The sequence below is a fragment of the Pseudomyrmex gracilis genome, unplaced genomic scaffold (assembly GCF_002006095.1).
Source record: "Pseudomyrmex gracilis isolate BER0280 unplaced genomic scaffold, ASM200609v1 scaffold_125, whole genome shotgun sequence".
Classification (NCBI taxonomy): Eukaryota; Metazoa; Arthropoda; class Insecta; order Hymenoptera; family Formicidae; genus Pseudomyrmex; species Pseudomyrmex gracilis.
Window position 1 is genome coordinate 227,140 of NW_018020709.1, and position 9,148 is coordinate 236,287.

At 39.9% G+C, this 9,148-nt stretch overlaps 1 protein-coding gene across 2 annotated transcripts in view; it reads right to left on the bottom strand.

The window, feature by feature from the left end:
- LOC109856604 (GATA-binding factor A-like) overlaps window positions 1–8,038 on the bottom strand; it is a 58,159-nt gene extending 50,121 nt beyond the window's left edge. For both annotated transcript variants that reach the window (XM_020432061.1, XM_020432060.1), the window contains exon 1: window positions 6,679–8,038. The gene's annotated coding sequence lies outside the window, so the exon portion shown is untranslated. The remainder of the gene's footprint in view (window positions 1–6,678) is intronic.
- Between the last annotated feature and the right edge of the window lie 1,110 nt (window positions 8,039–9,148).

Sequence of the window (9,148 nt, forward strand, 5' to 3'; positions counted from 1 at the left end):
TGAACCCTACCTTAAAACTTTAGCAGGAAAAAAAGAAATTTCGGACGTATAGCAGCGTCAAAGTAGCATCTACTTTTTTTCTTACTCCTACTTTGAGCCTATCAGAGCCTATCAGAGCCTGCAATGCGCAGATTGATATGAGAATTGAACCCTACCTTAAAACTTTAGCGGGAAAAAAGGAAACTTCGGACATGTAGCAGCGTCGCAAAGTAGAATCTACTTTCTCTCTTACTCCTACATAAAAAAAGAAAAATTGAGGTTCAATGTAGACGCTAAATTTTGACTCGGGTATTGATACAAAATATTCAAAATCTCACGAGAAGAAAGTAGCGCGTACCGTGTTCTGACGTGTTCGTCTTTCAACAATTCCTTCGCTTCCCGTGCGCGATACGCGCTTTAAATTCGGTACGTTTTATCTGTGGATGAGTGTAAAGTCCGCACCGCGCGCGCGCCGTAACGCAATAACGTGTTTTTTTTTACAGACGCGCGCGCGCGGAACAAATACTTTTCTGCCCGATCGCGGTGCCCGTTGTATAAAAGGCAAAGGCGCGCGAAGTCGAACGGCGCTTATTTAAGGCTCGCGCAAGCACGTCGGGTAAGGGAGCATTGAAGGTGCAACTCGCCTGCATCCGAGTGTGGTTTATGGATCTGCGTTGACGCCAAAGTGCCTCGCGCGTCGAGGATAAATGTGAGTGTACGCGGACGCGTTGTATGATTATCCGAAAGGTTATGCGCGATTGCGCGATCGTCGCCGTTATGGTTGTTCCTCTTCCACGGCGTGACGGCGAGAATAGTTCACGGTTTTCTCTCTCTCTCCGAAGCTTTATTGAACGTTCGTATCCCTGCTTTGCCGCGAGAGAAAATTCCATTTTATGCCGTCCTATAATAATTTTTAACGTCGGAGAGATTGCGTAATTTTTTTTCCGCAAACTAAGTCTAAAATATCGCCGCCGTTTCGATTTTCTCGATTGGTTACTACAACAACACGCGTTACCGTCTCGGGCAGCGAGCGGGATATATTCCCGAGTTTTTTGAAGTTTCCAAATTCGATGGGATATTGTGGAAGGACTTTTACGGCGGACGACGACGCGCGTCTCCGAGCGGAAGGTGTCTCGTTCACGAGAAAGACAGGAAAAAAAAAAAAAAAAAAAAACAAAGATTTAGAAAAGGCTTCTCTTTCGACCGCGTCGAGAACGACGCGCGTCGTCGTTCGATCCAGATTGTCCGCTGGGAAACGAGACGCGCGACGTTGGGAAGAGAAAAGGACGAGGATGAGAGAACGGCGACTAATTAGGTCTAAAAAAACCCAACGCTTTCATAGTACGCCGCCTTTAGGCTGGTATATAGTCACCTACACGTAATCGTGTATTTCCGTGCGCGCGCGCACACACACACACGCGCGCACACACGAACGAGGCGTGAACGCATGAATCCTCGAAGCATGTAAAGGATCTAGTGCCACTTTAGATCAACGCGAGTGGCTTTTTTTTTCTCTTCTTCTCTTAAAAAAAAAAGAGCGTGCTCGCTTTATTCCGATTGCGGTTTACAAAAAGGTGCGTTCGGTAACATCTCGGCAACTCTTCCCGATGCATTTTTTAAATTAAATTTGCATCTATTATTTAACACGTGTTAAAATGTATTTCGCATTGCGCGTGCGTGCGATTGAAAATAAATAATCACACATTAGATAAATTATTACGTGATTAAAAAATGTAAAATAAAATTCCACGGTTAATTAAAAAAAATACTTGATTAAATATTTAAGCGGAGAGGAGCGCGCTGAAATATGAAACACACGAAATGACGTCGTGAAAATGCTTAAAGTCATTCACCAAAAAAAAAAAAAGAAAAAAAAAAGATTGAAATACAGACGGTAAGCACAACCGGCTTCGTCGTCAGAAAGACGCTCATTAGGGACGACTGCGTTTCAGGCGGATGTGAAGTAATCGCCCGAAGAGAGCACCCGGTAGTACGATAACCTATCGCAAAGTGGCCGATAGTATGTGTATGTTCTGGTCTTCCGCGGTAAGCTCGGTCGAGTAAATTTTCAAGTGACACCATTTGCAAGCTAAATCACGATGCATAATTGCCGACGAAGATTGTTACCGGTATATTACCAGCCCGTGTGTCAGAGCGGTTAAATTATTCCGCAAATTAGTGAATTTGCTGAAACATTAGTAAAGATAAGAGAGACTGCTGAATTTTATCGCTCTATTAATGAATAATGTCTTTGGGAAAAAAAAAAATAGGTGATTTAAACGCAAAAATACATAAACTCGTATTGACGAGAATTTTCGATTCTACATTTTGTTCTTGTTTTTTTTTTTTTTTAAGTAAAAATATAACGTATCGTACGTACTCTTAAGAACTAACACAGAAATGCAAAGCGCTTTCCGCATAACTAATTTTTTTCCTTAATCGCGATCGCGTGTTTATTCTTACCGTTACTAAAAAAAAAAAAAAGAAAAAAGAGACAATTGTAAAACGAATTTACGACTCTTTTTCCAATTTTGAGACAAATTGTTTATTCGCTCCGCGCACTTTTGATTCTTTTTCTCTTCGTCGCGAACAACCGAGAAGATTTTTCAGCCTGTTCCAGAAAAATGAACACAATCGAACCTTCCTTCCCTCCTCCTGATAATTGTCGCGATCCACGACTGTTATTCAGGAAAGTACTGTACTTTGAAAAGGGTGAAAAGTGAAGTGTTCCACCCGCATGTCCGTCGACACTTGTCGAGCGATGGTGAGACGTAGGCGAGCGTATAGCTTCGCGATAAAAAAGAGCGAGACCGATACCGAAAGCAGCAAGTAGCGCGTACGTACAATACGTATTGCGCGATATAGCGACACAGGGCGTTGTATCGTAGGGAGAGAGGCGATCGTGTTTTATGACGCGACCGATAGCCGCGCGTAAGTCACGTGTGAACACCCTTTTAGAGAATACTTTGAAAAAAATTTACTTAGAATGGCGCGAGGCACTACCGTGTCTCTTGATATGCAAATAATATATGTATATATTTACATAAATATATACAACATCAATATATGAGTTTTAATATTTTATTTCAAAAAAGAGACAAATTGTCGACAATATATATTGCGTAATATTTTATTTCAAAAAAGAGACAAATTGTTGACAAATATATTGCGTAATATTTTATTTCAAAAAAGAGACAAATTGTTGACAAATTTATTGCGTAATATTTTATTTAAAAAAAGAGACAAATTGTTGACAAATATATTGTGTAATATTTTATTTAAAAAAAGAAACAAATTGTTGACAATATATGTTGCGTACCGTGTGAGTAAATAATATTTAAGAAAAAAATTATATATTAAAGATATAAAAATTAAGTGACTAAATAATAATTATGATAATAACAATTTCGCGTAATTTAAATTAAATTACAATTATCTTATTTTTGCTAAATAAAAATTTTTATTAAATCAAATGTCAACGAGTCTCTTTCATTCGCTTAAAATGTTTAGAAATTTTTATAATTACCTTTATTAAATCAAAAACAATAATGTCAACGAATCTCTTACTCGTTCACTTAAATTTGTCAATTTTCATTAACTTATTGTCGTGAAGTGTTATTGTTTTGTACAGTGTTTGTGTCTCGGGAAAAGATAGTCAAACATCAGGACGTAAACGGGACAATGTTAAGACGTTTTTTTTACGATAACTTCATGAATGCATATCACATGAATATATCGAAATATGCCGGTACCGTCATTCTTTTTTTTTTTTTTTTACTACAAGCCTTATCTAACAGCTATTTCCCGCTGAGCGATAACGTGCGTGTGCGTGTGTAAGCCGGCACACAACAATAGCTTCGCCAACTAATTATATATCTCAGGACACGCTGACAAGCGAGTAAGTGACTTCAACTCATCGACAGAATCAGTTTTACGCTTATTCTTTCGAGTTACCGACCGTCTTTGCACACATATCTTCTTACACACATTTATCTTTTCGTAGACACTGTACAAAAGATAATCAATTATCGTTCTCTCGTTCTTCCACATCGAACCCGAAAGTAATTTTTTTGTACAACAAAACGCGCGAGAGAGATTGCCGAAGTGATATCGGAGATTAGAGTTGTGGTTGGAGAGAAAAAAAAAGTAGTATAATACAATTTAGATACCACGAGAGAGACGCGCGTCCAGACGGCGCAATGGCGGCACTGGATAGCATCTCGTGTGCAACAGATGCTGAATTCTCGATGTCTGGCGTGGCGGATCTCGTGGTAGAGATTACAATCGACATATTTATTATATTATGATTTTGCTCTCCGCACAATTTTCTCCGCGCGGATCTGTCACTAATATTTTGTTGAATTTATTCGCAATATTATATTATTAGATTGCTGTTTATTTAATTAAATTAATTTGTTATCAAACAAATCGACGTGAGGACACAAATCACACTCGATGACGTAAGGATTTTTTGTTGAACATAAAAAATTAGTATGTTTTAAAAAAAAAAAAAAAAAAAAAAAAAAAACACCAAGTACAGCAAAGATGTGTGGTGCGACAAAGACTCATTGTTTTTAATTTTCGTGTTGTAGATAAGAAACTTGCAGACTAGATAACGAAACTGTTGACGTCTGTGACTCGTCGCTATTGCTCGCACCAGATGCGGCGGTAAAATGTCACAACGCGCAATAAAATGTTTCATATTCCCGATACTGTAATAATCGTTAAAAACCGATAATGCGGCAAGCGCATGTGGAAGCGATTTATCGATATATATGACCGCGTCGAGGGAACGCATCGAAATGTTGTTCCTCGCGCGGAACCGCCGCGTAATGCCGGAACGACGGCCACAGATTGGCGAAACACAGTCACAAAAATTTTATATCGAATTTTATTACGCTATTTGCGCTACATTTACACGCAAGCGATGAGCTGTTGTCGCGTGATCATTTTTATATATCATTATAAGCGTTGACGATTTACGATTGACCAAATGAGTGTCTCCACAATCTGTGTTTTAATATTTCTCAGATAGTGTTAAAAAACAAAAACAACAAGATTTCAGATGTCTTTTAAACGAGAGTTGTCGTCCGGATCATGGTTTTCGGAATAAATAATTTAAGAAATCAAATAGATTAAATTAATGAGAAATTTGACGAGAATTGTGTGCGAATATCTTTTTATCTGGCTAAATAGTATAAGTTGTAGATATCTCGTATCGCTACTTAAGACCAATTATTCGCATTTACGCATCGAATCGAAAGAGTGAAAATATTTATACTTCATCGGCATTTCTCCACAGAATAATTAACAGAATAAGTAATGAGCGAAAATTAATTGATACCCCGGCCGGCGGCTAACATCGAATCGCTCTTACATTTACAAGGACCGTGCGACATTGCTATTAGGCTGTTTAATCACCGCCGCTTTTAATTCACCGCGGTTTTGTCACGCAAACCACAAGGCTGTGAAGCAAAAGGTTTATAGAATGAACGCAATATAATGTGATATATATATATATATACATGTATATACACAATTACGAGAGAACAATATGTGTTAAAAACATCCGAATTCACGCATCACAAAAGATTAATATCGACTCGATGAAAATTTATAAATTCGCGCTAGCAAAGGTTACCATTTCCGCGCGCAAGCTACCGTTCATGGAATACACAATTATTGTTGTAAATTAACGTCAATGCGTGGAAATGTCAGATAAGGAACGCCCGTATGTATAAATACATATGCCACACTATCGCGATGAATAACATCCTTGATAAGCGCAGAAAAAGCGGTTATTCTTATCAAATTGTATTCCCATAATTATAAGGAAAAAAAAAAAATGATCACGATAGGAGAAGCGCGCGATTCGTCGAAATCGCGTTTCCCGCGATTATGCTAACCGTCAGCATATAAAACAATTAATGTTAAATATTTATACGATCACGAACCGAGTCGAAATTTAGCGTCTACATTGAACCTCAATTCTTCTTTTTTTATGTAGGAGTAAGAGAGAAAGTAGATCCTACTTTGACGCTGCTATATGTCCGAAATTTCCTTTTTTTCCTGCTAAAGTTTTAAAGTAGGGTTCAATTCTCAGATCAGACTGCGCATTGCAGGCTCTGATAGGCTCAAAATAGGCTCTGATAAGCTCAAAGTAGGAGTAAGAAAAAAAGTAGATGCTACTTTGACGCTGCTATATGTCCGAAATTTCCTTTTTTCAAAAATTGGGGTTCAATGTAGACGCTAAATTTCGACTCGGGGAGATACAAGGCAGATTCTCGAAACGGTATTTGAAAGTTTATCGTTCGTTAAACTTTCGTTAAAATTCGACCTTGTGATCACGTGCTCCGTCTCTCTCTCTCTTTCTCTCTCTCTCTCCTCTCTCTCTTTTACGTATTTCGAAAAATAACAACTACCGTAAAAATACGCAGTTCCTGCATATTCCTTACGTTGCAGAAAACAAATGCCTTTGATAAAAATTGTAATTCTTATTTTTCGCATTGAAAAAATAATTAATTAATGCGAATAAAATGAAATTTAACTTTACGCTTTAAAAAAAATATATAAATGTTTTACCTTCGTCCAGAGAACGTTTGACTGTGTATCGCATATAATTACATACGTATAATGTAATTTTATCGTTCGAAAGTTTTCTTATCATTTAAAAAATCGATCGTTGGTTTTTGCACTCACGTGTTATCAGTCGGCGCTCGACATCGTCGTCCCGTTCTGGCAATTTGTCCTGTCAAAAGCTCGACTTCCCGTTAGCGCTCGACGACATGAGACCCGCGTACGCGCGTATAATTATACAGTCTCTTCTCTCTCTCGTGTGTGTCTAATTGTTAGTGGCGCACGATTCCGTGCCACTTTTCACTTTTCCCTTCTCTTTCCACGGTTTTGCTAATGAAAGGATTCGAGTTTCTTCTCTCGCAGACGAAACGGAATATCAAACGTTCGAACTCGCGCGCACACAAAAATGTTGCGATCTCGCGCGAAAATTTGATGCGCGATCTGTGTCACGAGATCTTCTCGCGGTGAGGTATCATATTGCAAACCATCTTTTTCTCTTTCTTTCTCTCTCTCTTTCAATGAGATTAGTTTTGTATTTGCTGGATTTTACTTGCGAGTACACATTTCCCGAGTCAGAAATCCAAAATTCGGGAGAACTACCGCGACGAATCACTGCGTTCTGCGTCCCACCCGTCAATCTCCTTAAGATCGCTACAAGTACCAGAAATTATCTCTTTTTCCGAAGAAGTCCTCGTTCATTCGCACGAATTCGCATTTCGCTCACAAAGAGTTTTCGGTCAAAACGCTGAAAGATGTCACATTAAAAAAAAAATATTTTGCAGAAAATCTTGCAGAGTTTAATTACGCGATACAATTAACAGGAATTTTGGTTTCTACGGGCGTGGATAACGCGAGGAATTCAGATATCGAACGATACAAAATTTTTTTAATTTCAAACTAAATAAATTGGAAATTTTCGAAGAATTTATATGTTTCGTTATATATATTTGTCTTTCTTTATCTAAGATAACAATTCGGATCAATTTAGAAATCTTTATCTACGTGCTTTGTACAAACAGTCACACCGATCATTTATCTTTTCAGAGGCCAATATAATATGTACACACTTCTCATCCACTCTAGTCTTTTTTTACAATCTCCGTAATGTCATCATTTCATTCGAAAGCGGCACTGTCAATTTTGCGAAACATACTTCACTGTCCACTGAACACCAGCTTGTTTTAACTCCAATTTGTCCTATCTCTCAATTGGAGTTGCCAATTCGAAAATTATTACTTCCAAGTTCAACAACGAAGTTCTCTTCCAAGTTCTTTTCCGGGATGAGTTCATTCAAATCAATGACGTCCAAGTTCGATTCATCGTTCACGATCGTTTTTCCGACGTCGTTCGGGATTTTCGCGACAGAGAGATCAAACGGCAAATTTGACGAATCCACACTCGCGTAAAGCTGTTTGTGTACACAGGAGGAGGTGACACAGGACGTGGTGCCTCCAAGACGTGGTGCAGCCGGTGACTGCGTCTCTGAAACTGTCCACGTCCACAGTCACAGCTGTTGAAGACGTGGGACACGCGGGGAGAAGCCGCGCGGGAGGCAGCAGCGGCGGGAGCTCGATCGGCGTAGGATCGGCGTAGAGCCACGCCAGGAAGGGATGGGATGGTAAAACCGACCGAGGAGTAAAGGGACCAGACATCACCAGAGTCTGGGGAAGGGAAACGTCGAGTTTATCGGCGACCACGGTACTGAAGGCGGTTCTTTGGGTTCGGTCGCGCCGGCTCCCAGGGGCGGAGCGAACGACGCCCACGTTGCACAAGACCGGGACCCTCGATGTTGAAGAGGGCGGTGACCAAGCGATAATATCCACCCGGTGAATCGGATTTTCATAAAGTATTCTTTCCTCACAACCCGCCCCTATCCTTCCCCCCGCCGCGCGACCGCGCCTCCGCGTGTCCGCTTCGTCTTTGGGGCTCGGCTCTTTATTACCGTTTCTTTCTTCCTCTTCCGACGGTCGGCGTTGGCGTCTCCCTTCCACCTTGTCGCGCCTATAATGTCCGACCAGATCGGACCTGGGATAAGGAGGCGCGCCGGATCGTTCCTCACGGATATCTTTGGGGTAGATGCACCGCCTTGTGCGTCTGACTTATGGACTACCTTCGATTGTATGTATACCACCACGTTTCTCCGGAGAGAGAGAGAGATTTTTTTGGAGCTCGCCTTCGAACGAGTTTTTTTTTCTTTTTTTTTCCAGGCGGCACGCTCCGTTGTGCACTTTTACAATTTGATATCAGTTTTTTTTTTCGCCGATTACGGAATATTCTTTTTATCGCGCGGTTATTGCAATTAATGTTATCGATACATATTGTCTCGATTTTTTGTTCGAGAATCTTGACAGTAGATTTTACATATTTCTCTCTCTTTCTCTCTTTTTCTTTCAGAGAAAAGAAATTTTATATTTTTTTCCCGAAAACAGATATTTCAAAAAATCTGCAAATCAAATTTCGCACGACGTGAATGCGCAGCGAGAAACTGATCGTTGACGCTTGGAGTTTCTCGAGACGAAGAAATGTCATCGTTTTGCCTGCTACTCCGTTAATTGGAAACTCGGAGGTTAATTGCCGACCGATTGGGACGTGA